We start from the raw sequence: 18056 nt of genomic DNA on the forward strand, positions 1-18056 counted from the left end.
TAGATATATTTAATATATAACCAATGAAGCCACAAACTTTCCTTCTACAACAGTTTAAACACATCTGGAACGTTTTACTTTCTTATAATTTATGTTAATAGATGTAGAGTGTATATACAATCTTCTCAGACATCATTGCTTTTTCCAAAGGGGAATTTTTTTACTTTCAGTCAGGGAATATATTTATAAGAACAAAATAACTCAAAGTATAGGCAATTCTATATATCATTTTATTTTCTGTTATATTAGGTTGATTATATAAAGCTTTCATTTAGAGCACTGAGATGATGAAATTACAGAGGAGTGATTGGCTTTTGTTTTTTTCAAATGGTTCAAGTTGAGGGCTGCAAAAATGAATGTTTTTGGTAAAGTTCTTTGAGTACATAATATTTTTCATAGAATTCTGACAAATTAATTTAATAGAAAAGCCACAAGTCTCTTAGCATGGAAGGCTATATTTTCAGGTAAAATGGAAGTTCTGCTTTTGCCGTTATAGGCATCAGGCTTCAGTAATCTGCTCCTCTTGTGGAATGAACACTTTCTACTTAAAGCTATCATGCACCTACTGTTTATTTACGCTGCATTAAACTGACAGCACGGCAATCAGAGGAAAAAATATGACTTACTTTCCTGAAGTAAACACCAGCTTATAGGTTAGTGCATGTATTTATATTCCTGTCGCCACTAAATAATGGCTGTCTCCAGTTTAATATCTACCTGTGGTGTTACCCAGGGCTGCTGGCTCTTCCTTGTTTAAAATGAGTAAAAAAACGAAGGGGGGGGGGTGAAGAAGAGAAGAAAGTTTTGTTATCATTCCAGTCCAAGAGGAACTTAACAGAAAAGTGATTCGGTACTCCTTTCTGTGGCATGCCGAAGCCAGTTTTAAAGACATAGTATTCTGTTTTACTTGGTGTAATTGAATTACATCTCAAACAGGGAAAACAGAATTCCTTAACAGTATTTGTCTATCCAAGACACTGAAATTGTATATTCAGGCAATGGCAGATTAAGGGCAGAAGCATTTTATTAATAACTGAAAGCACATATGTGTGTGTGATGAAAAATGTTCTGCAAATCTGTCACTATGCAATCAAGTGCATTTTTTAAACTTTAGTTGTCACAAAGTTGCTACTGATTCTAAAAAAAAAAAAAAAAAAAAAAGTAAAACAGTTTGACGGTTAAAGAGTAACTTACTGTTCTTACTGCCTGTTATACTGAAATTCTGCAACTTTATAAAGTCTATGTCAGAAAGCCCTGTTGATATTACTTTTAATCTTGGACTAATGCATCCACATACCTGGCGTTTGAACTGAAGATAACTGTAGTCAGAATAACCCATAGTTTGCAGAAAGCTTCCCTAAATTCTCTGTTGGAGAATTACATTAATAACCTCTACATGAGAGGTCCATTTTTTCCTCAGATTCTGAAATTATTACTTAACATTAAGTTGACTTGTTTGTCAGTTCCCGTGGCAGTGGTATCCTTAACTCTCAACAACCCTGACCATAGCTTTTAACTGTCACTTCCAAAAGGATATACTATAATGTATAAAGGATACACTAATAATACTAAATTTCCTTCAAAAATGTTGGTGTTTTTGAATATTTGCCATCCTGTGGCATCTAAGTTAACCACAGTTATCACCAGCCCTTCATTACTTAATTGGTATCCATTCTGTTGCTTTGCAAATGTCTACTTTCTAATGGTTTCTGCACTGCATTGCTCTCAGTAGGTATAAGTCTTGATAAAGATTAATTTTAAGGAGACTTGTCAGTACTGATCTTGTACATATGTTCTGCTCTGGTCCTCGTGCCCTGTACCAGCTGTAATCTACTCTTAATCTGTGTTATCTGGTGCAGTGTAGTAGGAATGGCAATGCAATGTAGTCGTAATAGTAGAGTAGAGTGTAGTAACATACCTCAGGCACTGTCTGAAGAGTAAATATTTCCTTTTAAACTTGTTGGGCCTGACTTTGCTCCCATCCACACTGGTGTGTCACTGCAGAGGTTGGTAAACCTTCGTTTTTACAGTTTTTGTAGGGTATCAGTGTTAGGTGTTCAGATGGGCTGAGAAACACACTAACACTTAGTATTTATGCCAAGGTCCACCTCTTAGCTATTTATTTGGAACACCAACACAGTGATCTCTGTGGAGACTGGTTGTCCTGTGAGACACTGCGCATCTGTGTATGCTGGGAATTAGGACTCTTCTTGACTTCCTTTCACTGGAGCCTATGCTAGCTCTGCTCTGTGAGTTGTTGTAAAGCATTGCTGGTGACACCTCTCCCCAGCTGTAGGCTCACAGGAGTTAGCTCTCGCCACCTTGTGCTTCTCTGTTGTGAACTGCAGGTTAGATAGGCAGAAGAGTCTGCTTGCCTGCAGATGGGCCTCAGTCACCCCAGCTGCACCTGGGTGCAGAACATCAGGATGGGCCACATCTATCAGCTGTGTTGGCCTTACATAACTTCCAGCGACTATCTGCTCTATCTTTGCCTTGGGACATTATGACATGATATGACCTGAGGAGATAAGGGAGGTGCTTTAAACCTCGAGTGCATCTCATCTTCCCAGGATCCTGCTCTGACAGGATTTATTTGGCCAGCAGCAATCATTTGTGGGTCATTCCACTTGCTGCTCACTAGACAAAGTGGTGATGCACTGAGTTCACATATGCTTGGAGGACTGTCTTGTATTTTTTTCTAGTGTCTGGACTCCTGGTTCTGGTTTCAGCCCTGACAAAAATGTGTGATTTTGGGTTCATAACTGTCCATGCTGTGTTTGCCATCCTTAATGCTATGACCTTGATTTTGAAAATGCTCAGTAATCACAACTTCAGATGAAAGAAAAGGAAGCTGCCACGCACTATTCTTCTACAAATGTGGCCTTTAATATGCTTTAATATGGTTTATTTACTTAGCTATAAAATTAGTAATATATTTGTTTCATAGAACACCGAAGGATTAAGTAATTCTTTGCATTTGTAGATCAGTCCTAGAGTGGAAAACATTTTCAGCACAAGTGCCAAGAATTGCTGCTCTGAACTCAAACCCACATGCAAAGGTGCAACAAAGGTATATCCTTTTCAGTAACTGCACTTAGAATATATGTCTGGTCATAACAGTCGGGTAATTAAAAACATTTTCAATGAACAGGAGAAAAATTCTAAATATCATACATGCCCTGAATTCCTAATTCTATTACATTAAATAAAAGACAGAAAGAGAGGAGAGGAGAGTGGGAGAGAGCGTGCATGCACAAAAACTCACAGAAAGACCAAAGGCAAAAAATGAAGTGGGGAGAAATTGCACAGCGAGTTTTAAAATGTTCATAATCAAAGATTAAATTAATATTTTTGTGGAGAGCAGTCTTAAAAAGATTTTAAATTATTGACGCTTTTCATCATAGGTGGGCTTCCTTGATAAATGTAAGAAGTCTCAAGAATAATTAAAGGCATCTTAAAACTTAAAAATGACAGTTTTAGCTTCTAAGGATTCATTGTAATATAATAATACTGTATGCTTTTTAGTGTTACTTCTGCACTAGACATTTAATTACAGTCTTTGTAAGACATGTTATCTGTGTAGTAACCAGTGCATAAAAAGAATGATATTTACTTTTACATACAAGCTCTTGCTTGCCAGCTTTCTTTTTAAGATTATAGATTAAGATCTCCAATCCAGAATGTTCATGTCTTCAATGAAAACAACTTAATTTGACATGATTTTTGGGAGGAATGGGGCATTTATTGTAATAGTACTGCTTCTGTAGTCACACTTTTTGCAATAATACTTGAACTGCTGCTTAGCAGTGGGGGTTTTTTTCTGTGCAAGGGCCCAAACTCAGCATTTCTTTACTTGTTTAAAGGATAGATTTTTGACTATTAAACGAAAAAGCTGTTTAAGTTTTATATTGAGAAGTAAGATTAAAAAAAAAATCCAAGAGTAGATTGGTAGGTTTTTCACACGTACAGCTTATTGCTGGGAGGAAATTTGGGGCCTGCTTTTCCTATGTCAGATAATGAGTATTGTCTGAAACACATACTGGATAATGTTAATTTATGGGATTTATAGCTTGGTCCACACATTGCTGTGGAAAAGTGCAAGAAGGTGGAGAAAATTAGTTTTTCTTGTGATACATTTGCAGATTCCCCTAAATGTGAAAAATGCTCTTCCACAGTTCCTAGATTTTGCACTGCCGTCATTGCAGGATGAGGCACAATGGAGACCGCATCCAACCGTTTTAGAGCAGAGCTTTTCAGTCGATCGTATGTGTCATATGTCTTCTTTTAGGTCTTGTTTTTCGTTTCTTATCTAGAAGTCCTGTGCAGGAATGGTTCAATATTGGTGTTGAGGCCCTAGTTTCGGTATCCTTCGCAAGAAAATCTCACAGTCAAATCAATCAGTCGAAATCAGTCTCTGTCCCATTGACTGTATTTTGTTGACTTTCTTTTTCTTTTTTTTCTCTTCACTTGACTCACTGAATCCATAATCCTTTTTGCCGTTCCTGATGAATTTTGCTATAATCTTTTTAAGATAATTTTATAATAACATGTTTATATTTGAAACTTGTGGTTCCACTACTTTATTTGGGCTGCAAGTCCTACAAGTAACTGACTTCTGCATTGCCACTTAAAATGATAATTAGGATACTCACAGGTGTAGTTATTGTTTTCTAAGCATTCCAGAAGAATTTTATAGATACCATGCAAGAGAATTGAACCAGTAGAATTTCTTTATATATTTGGCAGGATGACAGATATGCCGTAAGAAGCATTATACTGTCTGATAAATTGCATTACCAAGCACTATTTCATATAGGTCCTGTCTCTTTAAAAATGCAGTCTCCTCTATTTGCCCTATTAATTGTTGATATGTTGCCATCCACAAGACAAAAATTAGAGCTGTAATTAAATAATCATGTGATGCTCCTTAGTGCCAGTGAGAGCAAACTCATTTTTCCAGGCCCTGATGGTCACTGATTATTGTATTACTACTGGCTTGCTTTATTTTTTTTTAATGGCTCTGTATTGCTGGGTTACCTAACCACTGCCCTTCTTTTCAAAATTAAAGGAATTGAAGAACATTAAGTCACTTAATTGGCCAGTGGTCTACAGGGACACAAAGTAGTCATACCTTCTCTGCTTTTTGGTCACTCAGTTGGTTCTACTGGGAGAACTACATCAGTGGTGTGGTTGTGTGCCATTTAATTTACACTGGTGTTTTGGCTGGGATGGATGCATATAGGGAATGCCAGGAGAATTACAAAAGGAGCAGGGTATTAAAATTCAGAAATGATTAAAATTGAAATAAAAGGATGCTGCTTCTTTGCCAGTACTCTGGCAGTCATAATGACACATAGAGATTAGTTTCCACCTTCATCTTTTCCTTCTTTCTCATTTCCTCTTGTTTATTGTTGACACATTTTCCTTATGTCTCTGCTTCTCAGCGCTTTTTTTTCACTGTTATATATTCCTACTTTTTCTCTTTCCTTAAGCATGGAGAAGCTTACTTAACCTTATTATAACAATAACAGAATAGGTTATTAATATTTAATATGCACATGATTAAAATTTCTCTCTTAAACATAGGTCAGCTCTATTATTAACTGACATGTTATTTTTCATTAAAAAATTTTTATTCTGCCCTTACGGTTTCTCAAACACCCTTTACTTTGGTGGTGATTTAACACATAATGTTTAGAAAACTGTGTTAGGCTAGTGAAAAAAAAGAACTTACCAGTCATGGATAATCAATTATGCATGAATTCAGATATAACAGATGGAAACTGGTGAGTTAAAGTTTCTCTTTAGCTTCATGATTTTTTTGTTTTGTTTTTGTGACACCTGTCTCTTATGTATAGATAAACATCTAACATAGCATACTGCTTTTCATGCGTCTTTGTGTGTTTTGCTTTTTGGGCTTGGGTTTTTTGTTTCTTTTTGGTTTTGTCGGTGTGGCATAAACTTATTTTCCTCTGTTCATAACTTACTATTTTTAATTTGTTTGTCTGTGAGCATCTCTATACTGCCTGCTTTTTCTAGGGCTAAATGGTCTTGTGATGAAGCCAGCATTTAATCTTCTAATAACTTACACAATGTCATTTAACCTTAAAATTGAGTCAGCACGATATTTAAAATTAGAGGAGTTCACTTTTGCCTTCAGCTGCTCATGGCCTATAGTGTTATGACATTAAAGCAACAGGATAGACTGAGGTTGGGCATATATATGCATATATGCATATACACACATTCTTGTGATTGTGATACTTATGTAGGCGTTCCCTCCAAAGGCATTAATTAAATTGCTTTCTATCATTTGACCATGAAGTAGATTGCTTTACTGCTTTTTATTAAAAAGTTCAGTATGGACTGGGCATAATATTTCTTTTGGCCATGGGAAGAGTTTCATAGACCTAAATCAAGTGAAAAAGACAATAACACTTTGTGACATGGCCACAGCAATGACCACTTAGTATTAAGTAAATGAAGGGTTGAATATGTTTTCTTTCTCTTTTTTACACAGAAATATCTAAAAGAACTTTAAGCATGGGTTTAGATGTGAGATGGCAGGGTTTCTGTGTAGCTCATTCCTGGCAGCAAATTGAGCAATTCTTATATTTGAAGGTGTCCCATGTTTCAAAAACATGGGGGTAAATTAATTTGGACATTACTTTTCTATGATTGCAATAATTTGGAGCATTTTCTCACTTGGCTCCACCCACCTTGGAAGTGGCATATTTGCAGATGTGGTGCAGAGAGATTTTCCATCTGTATACCTATAAAGGAAAAATAAGTTGAGAGAATGCACTGCATCTTTTTCATGAGCAGAATATTCCAAAACTTCTTGTGAGCATCTTACCAATATTTGTGAAGGAAAAAATCTAATATGGGAAAGAGTTTGTAGTATAACCTGCCAGAAGCAAACTATAGAGAAGAGATCTTTCAGTAAAAATTTTGGTATTTAATGCAGGAACTAATTTTACACACTTGTTCAGGCATTTCCTTCAAGTGCTTTCATGAGTATAAATTACTATCCCAAATATTAAGCAAATTTTGCCCTAAAAATATTGTATTCTACTGGGTTCCCAACTGCTGCTTTCCATCTCAGTTTGTTTCCATTGTAGCCACTTAGCAGGAACTCTAGAAACGTTGTTGTTTTAGCAAATGATACATTAAATATATGAATACATTTTTGTTAATTTCTCATTTATTTTTTGTTGTTTTTTCCTAAATCAGAACAAGTATGTTGAACATGTACAGGGTGCTTGGAGTGACATTTTGAAGTGATTTGGTTTTGCTTTATCTTGTTTGCCTTAAACTAAGCATACTCTGACATATGTATAAATGACCTTTATCTTAGTGACACTGCATATGCTAAACCTTTTTTTAGTTAGTGCCTGAATATTAACAGGTACGTTGTTCCTTAAAAGAGCTGTGAATATTAACAGCTAATCGTTCCTGAAAAGAACTGTGAAAGACTCATTCATTTTGTCTTTGTTATTGTGGAATCATCTGAGATTGAGATTGGAAGGAGCCCTAGAAGAAAAAGCTAATTCGGCCAAAACCACCAACTTTCAATTTGTTTTACACCACAACCACACATTTTGCATGTATTTTATGTACAATGAATATTGACTCCTGTCAAGTTTGGCTGTAATTAGATGCACAGTTTTAGTTTAAAGGTTTTGAACCTTAGAAAAAGTGTAGCAGAACCTGGGCAGAGTTCTGAGTTAATAATGAAACTGGAAATAGGACATTTCATGTGGTTTTGTGTTTCATAATGAAAGTCTGACATAGTTAAGTCATCAATCAGTTCTAACCATTTCCTTACACTTAAAACTCTTCCATGTTTTCAGTTTGTATCAGTAGATTTTTATTCATACTATCAGGTCAATGAAGGAGATGATTCTTCTGTTGATGAAGTATTCCTATGTAAGAAATCACTGTGGTTTGAGTTCAGCAACAGGAACATCTAAGCTGTAGATAATAATGCTTGAATAACCCTCTGCAGAGATAAGTGCAGTGGTTCAGATGTTTTCTACCATAATGCACAGCTTTTCTTGGGCTGTGTGAAATTCATGCTTATCCAGAACTGTTCGATCAAATTTCTGTATTCCTATCAGCATACAAGTGATGGAAAATGAGTCAGGAACTGGAAAAAAGCAGAATCAGTCAACAACATTGCAAACCACTTTGGAGATAACTTGCTGTACCTTTGCTCTTAGCCAGTAAAAATAACTGGATCTATGGATTTATATGTCCAGGATCATGGTTTACATACTGTTAAATTAAAAGAGCTTCTATTCAGACACATCCCTAAAATAACCACTTATCAACTGACTCTTCTTTTAGGTAACAATTATATGCCTGTCTCATGCCTGGGAGTTATCTAGTGCTGTGATGATCAGAGTTTCAACAGGAACCACTTTTTTTCATCTCCCCATGTCCCATATTAAACATCTTCTTAGGAAAGACCTTAAAATTATAACTGTGGGGAGAAAGCTGTGAAATTAGTGACCTGCTGAACATACACTTATGACAGAGGTAACTTGACTGATCCTAAGACACCAACTCTCCTCCTTTCTTCCAGCTGCCTAATTGCATTAAATATAATTATATAAAAGTTCCATTGCATTTTTTTATTTGTTCTGTTTTGTGGAAGTAGTTGGCTGCAGTTGCCACATGGAAATTACGAGCATGACTCATCAAGGTTCTAGTATAGGTTCTAAGGATGGAAGAGGACATGGTCCCCAAAATGCTTTTTTTAAAGTTGGAAGCTTATTATTTGAAGTAGTTGTGAAATCCACAGTCATAAAACATATTGGCTTATATTAAATAACATATAGATAGTGTTTGTGGGAGTTCATGTCCTACTACAGATAGGCAGTGAACTCAAGTTTGTCCACGTAGCAGGCAGAGACACTGCAACTACAGAGTAAGATATATGTAATTAACCATTAATATTCATTGCTGTGATCTTTGATGGGAAAGTGGGCACATCTCTGTTAAAATTCTAGGCAGCTAAGATTTCTTGTGGCAACCAGAGGTAAAAGACTTGCTGTCCTCATTAGCGGTCTCGTTCACCCTTCACCATGCCAAACGTTTTTGTTGGGTTTTACTCCTTAATTTTCTTTCATCAGTTTGCCTCTCTGTGACTCACCAAGGGGTGAACTGAAATAACTCTTGCGGTCACATCTGCAAAAGTATGTATATACTTCACTTGTACAAGTGTCCTAGTCAAAATAGACACACAGGTGTGAAACGACTTGCACAAAATGGTGCGGTAGTTTGAGTAAAAGCAGCTTGTTTTATCCAAACCCACATTTTGCATATTCTTATTAAACTCTGTTTTTAAAAAAAGATTCCGTGATTGAAGTACATTGCAGATAATGTTTGCAGGAGTAAACGAGCCTCGTCACAGAGGCAATCAATAGGGAGATGTCTGTTTGTATATGATTTTACATATCTGCAAGCTAGCTGAGACATCCAACTACAAAGTAGTGCACCATGGGACACTGTGTAGATATCTGATACTTCCCAGGGGGGTTGGGGTCTGTAAACTAATGAATGCACTACATGTAGCCATATATGTAGGTTTTTCACCTCTGACGAATAAGGTAAGGATAATTTACTTCACTTAATAAGCAATTAAGTGCAGTTCAATACAGCTGACTATCGTAAGTTAAATATTCATTTTACGTAACTGTTTCAGGACATGGTGTGTGAGAGAACACAAACGAGCAGAAATTGCTCATGCAAAATGTGAGAGGGGACGACAGCTTGTGTGCGATGCCTTTCAGTGCTATGAATTTCATTTCATAGCACTTTTGCTTTTTGACAGGCATCCTATCCAGGCTGGGGCAGGTTGCACTCAAAAAATCTAGGTTGGTATGTAAGTTTTGAGTTCAGCGTGGGGGATGTTGCAGAATGCTGTGATTCGCATTGGTGTGCATCACACTCTTGGGTCATATGTAAATTGAGATTGCTGCAGTCAGGTTGGTTAAAGCGTTCGAGCAGTGTCAGGCAACTATTGTTGCTCAGGGCAAAGCAAAGGGGAAGTCAGTCTGAGGAGACAAAAACAACTTCAGTCAGAGGTGCGAAACTTGTAGGGCTGCAGGACTGCATTGGCACAGCAGCAGTGACTGTGCTGAGGTTTGCACAGGTAGTTGTGGGATAAGACAGTAGGGCGCATCCTTCCCCTTCACCCACAATTCTGTCCAACCCACATGGCAGTTAGGCACAAGCCCACCAAGAAGTCATTCACCTTTCGGCCATAGATGTTTACCTTCAGAAAGCCACAGATTGGTATTTTCATTGCCTTGCTGTCTAGCAGTTACCAGTAACCACAGATGTGCACCAATCACCCCTTGCAGTGGGGGAAAGGCATTCAGATGCCCACCAAAGGGAGTTTCCTAACAGTCCCCTGGCCCTTGCGCTTCTCTGCATCACCTCCAGCACAGGTGCTTAAGAGTCACCCAAATGGCCACAGTGTTGTCAGGAGTACATATGTATAAAACCCAATCAGCCTTATCTCCCTGAAGAAATCTGATAAAATGCACAGCCTTGCTGGTTTTGCTCTGCTGCCAGGTCATTTCTGTTTGTGCTGCACAAGAGCCAAGCCTCAAGATTTGGGCCCATATTTCCTAATTTATTTTGAACAAGAAAAGATTGGAATAGAGGCCTTAGGAGGCACCAAGGCAGTGTGCCACACTGGAGAATTTGTTTTGCTTTGCAGCTACTGAGACCACTGCTCGAGAGTTAATTCACCATGGGGTTGAAAAAACACAGTCCAACTTTTGTCTTATTTCAACACAACCTAGTGCAAATGCATTTATATATCATAAACATAGTGCAACAACTTTATTAAGGATTAATAACCTTTATTATGGATATATTTGCTGCTGTATGTTGACTAGAAGCTATGAAAAATGTGATGTTACTATTGCCGCATATTTAAATGATTGGCTGCATATGTATCCATGACAATATCTATTCATCTTCTGTTCTTTATATATATTTTTATTATAAATAACTTTCTTCTAGTGGAACATTTTAATATCAAAGTTGACACAGTGAAGTGCAAATTGTAATAGGTCAAATGAAAATCAGATATCTGTATCTTGAATTTATTCCAAGTACTTTGGTATTGATAAGAGATATCTGATTGTTGTCTATCTGTCAAGACATAGCAGCCTTTAGTAATTTGTGCTTTCTAGTCAAAGCAAGGGTTCCACGCTCGGCTTTCCAAGTCTGTAGTAAATACTTTACCAGGCATAAGTGGTGTATGGGAATTAGATTAATCCATGTGGTAGGAAATTTATAAGGTTTAGTACATATAAGCAATTTCAAGAAGAGAGTTGTTTTCCATAATCATTTATCCCAAGCATAGGAAGCATATGCACAATTATATAATTAACAGAATATTTGTTTGTCAGTGTTTGGTTAGTGTGTGTAATAATATCATTATTAGGCCTTCTGTGCTCCCGTATTATCAGATTGTTATCTCCCTGCTCCTTTAATTCACCATCTCTGCTTTTTAGATTAATCACTTTGTTTTAATCCAAACATTTTAATTTTTTTTTTAACATGAAGAGAATGATTTGTGAACACCAAAGCAAACTTTATTTTAGAAGAATTTAATCTTTTGTTGTTTGTTATTGTCATGTCTGGTAATCATTTTGATAAGGTGGTGTTTTAGTCCCAAATCTTGTTCCAGATCATATTTGCTCTATTCTAATCAGCTCTGCATCTCTCAAATTATCTTCAGTGTCCTTCTCCTCTGTCATGCTGCAGGCAGCATACTGCCAGCTGAAACTCACATCCTTCATGACTTTCTTTAGTGGTCAGTCTTGCTTACTGCTGAAGTTTACTGAATCATGCTTTTTTGAAAAGGTTGGAAAAAATGATACAATGTTGATATTTTTCATTGTGCCCACAAAGTTTGAATTCAACTATTTAAGACTGGTTTTCCTCCAAGTATTCAAATGTATTGGGAAATAATAATTATCTCTTTGTTTATCTTTTTTTTTTTTTTTTTAAGAAGGACTGAATGATAGTCCGTCTTGTTGGAAAAAGATTGGTTTCTAAACAAACAACCCCCTAGACAGTTATCCCTTGATCATATGTTATGGAAGATGTCATCTACATTTTCCCTTGTTTTCTTTGAGAAACATGTTTCTTGGGTTTTAGTTTTTTGTTTTGTTTTGTGGTTTTTTTTCCCTTTTCAGCACTCTCGGTAACCACCTTAGTAACCTTTTTTCAAGACACACAACATAGATACAACTTTTATCATTTCCTACGTATGCCACCTCCACTTGCTCTGCTTTGAATAATAGTATTATGTAAGAGTGTATTCATTTTCCAGCCTTGCATTTCTTTGCTTCTGAGATTATAATCTATTTTATACACTGCATAATACGATACATATTTCATGCATTTCACGCTATTACCATTTTCTTTTTTCCTGCATGACCTGTATGCTATTTGTGCTTATTTTGGTAAATGTCAGTGTGTTTCTTTACCTAGTCTTGATGCATTCTTCTTCTTTTATAATAAGTAATAAATATGTGTCGTGAAAATTTTCCTCTTTATAATGATTTGCTTTTTCTATGTACAGAAGCCGTATTTTTTTGTGTATTACAGAACTAGTATTAGCCTTCCCACTTGCCTACTTTTGCTGCTGCCTCATGTTTGTATTGGGGTTTTTTGTTTTTGGTCGTTTTAAAGTTACTACCCTAAACATTTTGGTTATGTATCTGTCTATGCTATAGTTCATGTTTTCTTTGGTTGATGATGCAACTTTCCTTTTAGGCATAGTCTATTTAAACACTATGCATTTTATCAATAAAGAAGTTTAATTTTTCTCTTATCTCGTAGCTTGTACAAACTTGTTGCTTTCAAGTTTGGCTTGTCGGGTTACTTTTTTCCAAGTGCATGATGGGAAAAAGCCATGTCTGTCTCGCAGTTATTTGTCAATACTTTACCACCTTTTAGCTTTCACCTTTCAGGGGTGGCCTTCGGCCCCGCGCTGCGGACAGGACACAGGGACAGTTTTGTGACGTCCCGCACGCTGGTGGGGACGTGGCATCTCGCCGTCCCGAGCCCGGAGCGATGTACCGCGCTCACCCCACGGTGTGCTGGGGGTTGCTCTGGCTGCCAGAGCCAGCGGCGGGCTGCCGCGTGGATGATGCCCTCCACGGAACGGGGCCGGTTCCACCCAACCCCGGTCACCTTTAAGCAACGTGCCTGCTGCTTTACCTTCACCTCTGTCGGTATCGAACGTGGGGGGCAGGAAAAACTTCTTTCCCCCACGTGGCCCTGCAGCTCCCCGGGGTGTCCCCCCGCGGCGCGCCCCGACCTGCGGGGCCGCCACCGTGCACCTGCCCTGCCCTGCCCGGCGCGGCCCGCGCAGGCTCCGCGCCGAGGGGCGGGCGCTGCGCTGGCGCGGCGTGCCCGCCAGCAGGATATTGTTCAGCCCTCACCCCCGCCCCTCCTCCTGCTTCTCCTCCTCCTCTCTCGCCGTGCTCGTCGCCCCCCTCCTCACTCACCCCCTCCGCCGCAGGCCCCATCTGCCGCGTGTGTGCGCGCACGGGTCGCGCAGCCTGCGCGGTGCGGGGCCGTGCGCGGCGGGCATTGTGCGCGGGGCCGTGCGCGGCGGGCATTGTGCGCGGGGCGGCGCAGGCAGGGCCGCCTCACCCGCACCCGGCTGGCTGCAAATTCGTGCGCGCCCGGAAGCCGCACGCCCTCTTCCCCCGGCCCCCCCCGCTCACCTACCGGCGGCGGCCGCCCCCCCCCCGGCCCGGCTCGGCCCGGCGCCCCCTCCCCGCTCTCGCTGCGGTCCCCTCTGCCACCGCACTGCTCCCGACCCCCCTCCCCCTTCCCCGGCCTCCCCTCCCCCATGCCTTTCTCCTTCACCACCACCACCACCACCTCCTCCTCCTCCTCCTCATCCTCCTCCTCCTCCTGCTCTGCCACTTTCTCTCTCTCTCCCAGGACGCGTCGGATGATCCGGGGCCGCCGGGGAAGGGCTCCAGGCAGCAGCAGGGAGGCTGCGTCCTCCTCCCGTCTCTGGCTGGGGGGGGGGGGGGGGGGGGGGAAAGCCGGTGGCCTCGGTGTTATTTTGTATTAAAATGAGGAGGAGGAAGAAGAAGCAGCGGCAGCAGCGGCAGCGGCAGCGAGCGGTAGCGGAGAGGAGGAGAGGAGGCTGTGAGCAGGGGACGGCGGCGGCAGCAGCAGGAGGAGGAGGAGTAGTGATGAGTCAACTAATAATTTAATGGGGACAGAAACAGAGAGAGGGAGAGAGAGAGGAGGGGGGGGGAGCAGAGCAGAGCGAGGCAGCTCCGTCCGGGGACACACACACATACACACACATATCCGTGTAACATCCAGCAACAACCACCAAACCGGCCTAAATAACAACCGTACCCAGCCAGCCAGGGAAAACGAGAATTAAAAAAAAAAAAAAAAAAAAAAAAAAAAAGGAAAAAAAAAGACAAAAAACAAAGCCTACCATTATTATTCTTTTTCAATTGTTATTGGGTTTTGGTTTGGGGTTTTTTGGTTGGTTTTTTTTTTGCTGGCTTGGTTTTTGTTGTTGTTGGCTTTTTGCAACGTTTCTGTTTTATATTTTTTACCCCTTCTTGCGAGTAACTCTTCTCGGAGTTCCCAGATTTTCTTTTTTTGGTTTTTTTTTTTTTTATTATTTTGCAGAAGCAGAACCAGTTTTTTGTTGTTCGGGGCTCTTTTTTTTTCCCCCCCCATTAGAGAAGATTTGGATTTTTTACAAAATTTTAATTTCTCCCGGTTTTGGACTCGGAGGGAGAGAAACCTCGTCACTTTTTTGTAGTGGTGGTGGTGTGCCTTGTTGTGTGTGTTTCCTTCCTCCCCTCTGTTCTTTTTCTCTCTCCCCTCCTCTCTCTCCCTCTCTCCCCCCTCACTCGCACAACAGCCCCCGGTAAATGAGAGGAGACAGGTCCTCTCTGCCTTTTTTTTTTTTTCCTTTCCCTCCCCGGACCGCAAAGGCAAGATTAAAAGTGGCATTTTAGTGCCTTTCCTGCAATTTTCTCTACAACCTTTTTTTTTTTTTTTTTTTTTTTAATCTCCAGTAGCGATCTCTGGGGCTGAGGTTTCCGCAGAAAGTTTGGGGGCTGTTACGGTGTGTATTTTTGCGAAGGGGGAGGGGAGCGGGCTCCTTCTGTGTGTGCTGCTCCTCTGGGTGCCTATTGGAGAATAACAGTGTAAGTGACAACCTAGAAGTAGACTTTCTGCTCTTCACACTGGATAGAAAAGCTGCCTTTTTTTTTCTTTGCTTTTTTTTTTTTTTTAATAACCCCCTTTCTCACTTGCTCCTGTACGCACTGGTTTTATTTTTGAAAGGATAGCTAGGCTTAAGTCACCCTCCACCTCCATTTAAACCTGCTACTTATTTTTTAATTATTATTATTAATTACTCGTTTTGAGCGTTACACTTGTCTGATCAATTTGATCTCCAGCTCTGTCTTCCGTTGCTAAACCTCGAAAACTGGCTCTCTCAAAAGATATTTAATTTCTTTTTTTTTTGTCCATTGCCATTTTTGCTCATGGCTACTCTGTTTCTCGCTATCTATTTTTGCCCCTCCCCGTCTAGAGGAAAATAGCAACAAGGAAAAAAAAAAAAAAAGAGAATATTAGGGGAAGTAGTCCTCAGGTCTGCTGCCCCCCCTCTCTTGCCCCCCTCCAGAAAGGGGGGGAACCTAAAAAACATCAATCTTGAACTTCTTCCTCTTCAAGAGCTCGGGCTGCAAAGGAAACCTCCTTTGTTTTTGTTATTTATATGCTGTCAAGTTTTGAAGTGGTGAGTTTCGGGTCGGTTTTGCTAATTTCACTCAGAAAACTGCAGTGTTTCTGTTTCTAGATAAGTACTTTGCTTCTTTGTCTCTTTAAAAGGTCACAGGGAAAGCTTGGCCTGGATTGTGAGAGCCATATGGAACGGATAAGTGCGGAGCCTCTCTCAAATGTGATTATGGGTTTTTATGGGGGAGGGAGGGAAGAGGAGGGGAAAGGCATGGGGAGGGGGCTGATTCAGGAGGAGAGAAAGAAATAATATAATACCGGCTGCGTTACGTCGCGACAAAAGGAGATACCGCACCGAGTCTCATTCAGAAATTGCGCGGTGTGCCCGTACGTGTGCGCTGGCTCTGGGAAACTGTGCCTTGAAATTGTGCTCTTCTCTCAATGATCTGTGATGAAAACTTGTAGTTGTGAAAGATGCCTAAATGCGAAACCCGGGGAAACTCTTGGCCTGGAACCGGCGGAGATGATAGGTCTTTGCTGCAACCCTCTCCCTGGGCAGGCCATGCTGGTTGTTGCTCATCACTATTTCAAACTGAGGTTTCAGTGAACTTTAGCCTTGGGCATGGAGTTTAAATGAGTAAATTAGGTGTTTTATGTGCATGTAATTTTGCTTTGTAACATAAAGCTTTTTACAAGATGACTAAGCGGTGAAAGGATGCCGATGGGTGGGTATTCTCAGGCCAAGCGAAAATGACCCATTTGGTGTTTTGGTTGTAGTCAGTGTATTAACTAAGTGGCGATCTATCACTTTTATTCACTGTACGTGATGTAGTCTGATTCTGACTCATGATGACTAGATACTTTTTGTAGCAAAGAACCTCGGTGCCTTAGAGTACTTCTCAAGTTGCCAAAAGTAATGAGGAATTTCTTATTCGAGGCTTTTTTGTGTGTGTATTCTTTTACTCTTCTCCCCCCCTCCGCCTTTTTTTTCTTTTTTTGTTAATCCTCTTATTCTTGAGAGAGACCAGTCTCAGAAAAGCAGCCCTGTAGTACTTTAGCACCGTCAGAAACATCGGAAGATGTTAAGTTTCAGTCTGTAATTCTTTGCTTAGGTTGCACTTAGCACAGTTTAGAAAAATCTTTATGAAAAGTGGCTAAAATAGGCGTGTTTACTGTTAATGAGACACGCGACCTCAAACAGATGGGATAAAGATGAACGGTAAACCTTAGCTGTCACCTTACAGCATAAGAAAAAATAATGATTGTCTGAACTTAATGTATTTGGTGGCATTCTTGAGGTTGCTTGTAAACGTTTGAATAAATACATTACCTCTTTCTTCACCGTATTGGGAAAAGCAGCATGATGTTCAAACAAGAAAAAAATGGTTTACAAAATTGTCAGTGGCATGTATACCAGTTGAAGTGTATATATAAAAAAAAATCCAAGATATTTAGGCTCTAATAGCTTTGCTCTGAAATGTGCGGAAAATGTATTGAATTACTAGGCAACTGAAAGAAAGTAGCAATTATCAGATTCACACCAGTCTTTCTAAATATGACTTCCCCAGTATTTGTAATTGCAAATGTAAATACTAGTTCATGAATTAATGTCTAGTCACCTGTCCTTAGTGATTATATTATATATATAATCTATATGTAATATATGTCTGTGTAGTTACACCTTTGTCAGTCAGAGAAACCCTAATCCTTTCTCAGTCAGAGAAAGGCAGGGTAAAATACCTAACAATCACAAGAGTATTGATTAGTGAAATCATAACCAGAAAGATGTCTCTGCCCTCAGCAAGGGATTTTTTTTTTTTAATATAGTTGGTAAAACAGATTCTGATGAGTGACAAGAATTCTCAAAACTTCCTCTGTGTTCTAGGCTTGGGAGATTTTTAGTGATTTAACTGTAATTGTTATTCATGGACAGAGGTTTCAAAAGTTTGTAAAAAGGGAAGTACAGACACGCTAACATATACCTTTTCTCAATTCGCTATTTAAATTCTGGTTTTTTTGGTTACCAATAACTGTGACAGCATCACCCAGGTTTTGAGGTTTTTTTAATATTTAAGAACTTCAAAGGTACTGTAGAAATTGTACAGTTATTTCCCCAGCTTTATGTTCGGTGACATACTACTTCTCAGTTATTTTTCTTAATTCAATAAACTAAGCTATTTAACACTTGAAGCTCAACATCTGAAAAATTGCATATTTTGAACTTAGAAGGAGTTGATAAACTCTTTGTATAATATTGGTCTGGAAACTCAAAAGCAATCGTCTCCCGC

The 18056-nt window shown here is 39.6% G+C and overlaps 1 protein-coding gene across 9 annotated transcripts in view; it reads left to right on the forward strand.

Moving 5' to 3' along the window:
* Positions 1 to 18056, forward strand: part of SATB1 (SATB homeobox 1) — a 91885-nt gene that overhangs the window by 3167 nt on the left and 70662 nt on the right. For 4 of the 9 annotated variants that reach the window (XM_032685234.1, XM_032685285.1, XM_032685312.1 and 1 more), the window contains exon 1: positions 14729 to 15829. The exons of 2 other annotated variants lie outside the window; for them this stretch is intronic. The gene's annotated coding sequence lies outside the window, so the exon portion shown is untranslated. Of the gene's footprint in view, positions 1 to 14728; positions 15830 to 15921; positions 15992 to 18056 lie in introns of those variants that run through there. 3 more of the 9 variants (XM_032685244.1, XM_032685254.1, XM_032685274.1) reach the window with 3 other exon arrangements.

Source organism: Chiroxiphia lanceolata, chromosome 1 (genome assembly GCF_009829145.1).
Source record: "Chiroxiphia lanceolata isolate bChiLan1 chromosome 1, bChiLan1.pri, whole genome shotgun sequence".
In the NCBI taxonomy this organism is placed as follows: Eukaryota; Metazoa; Chordata; class Aves; order Passeriformes; family Pipridae; genus Chiroxiphia; species Chiroxiphia lanceolata.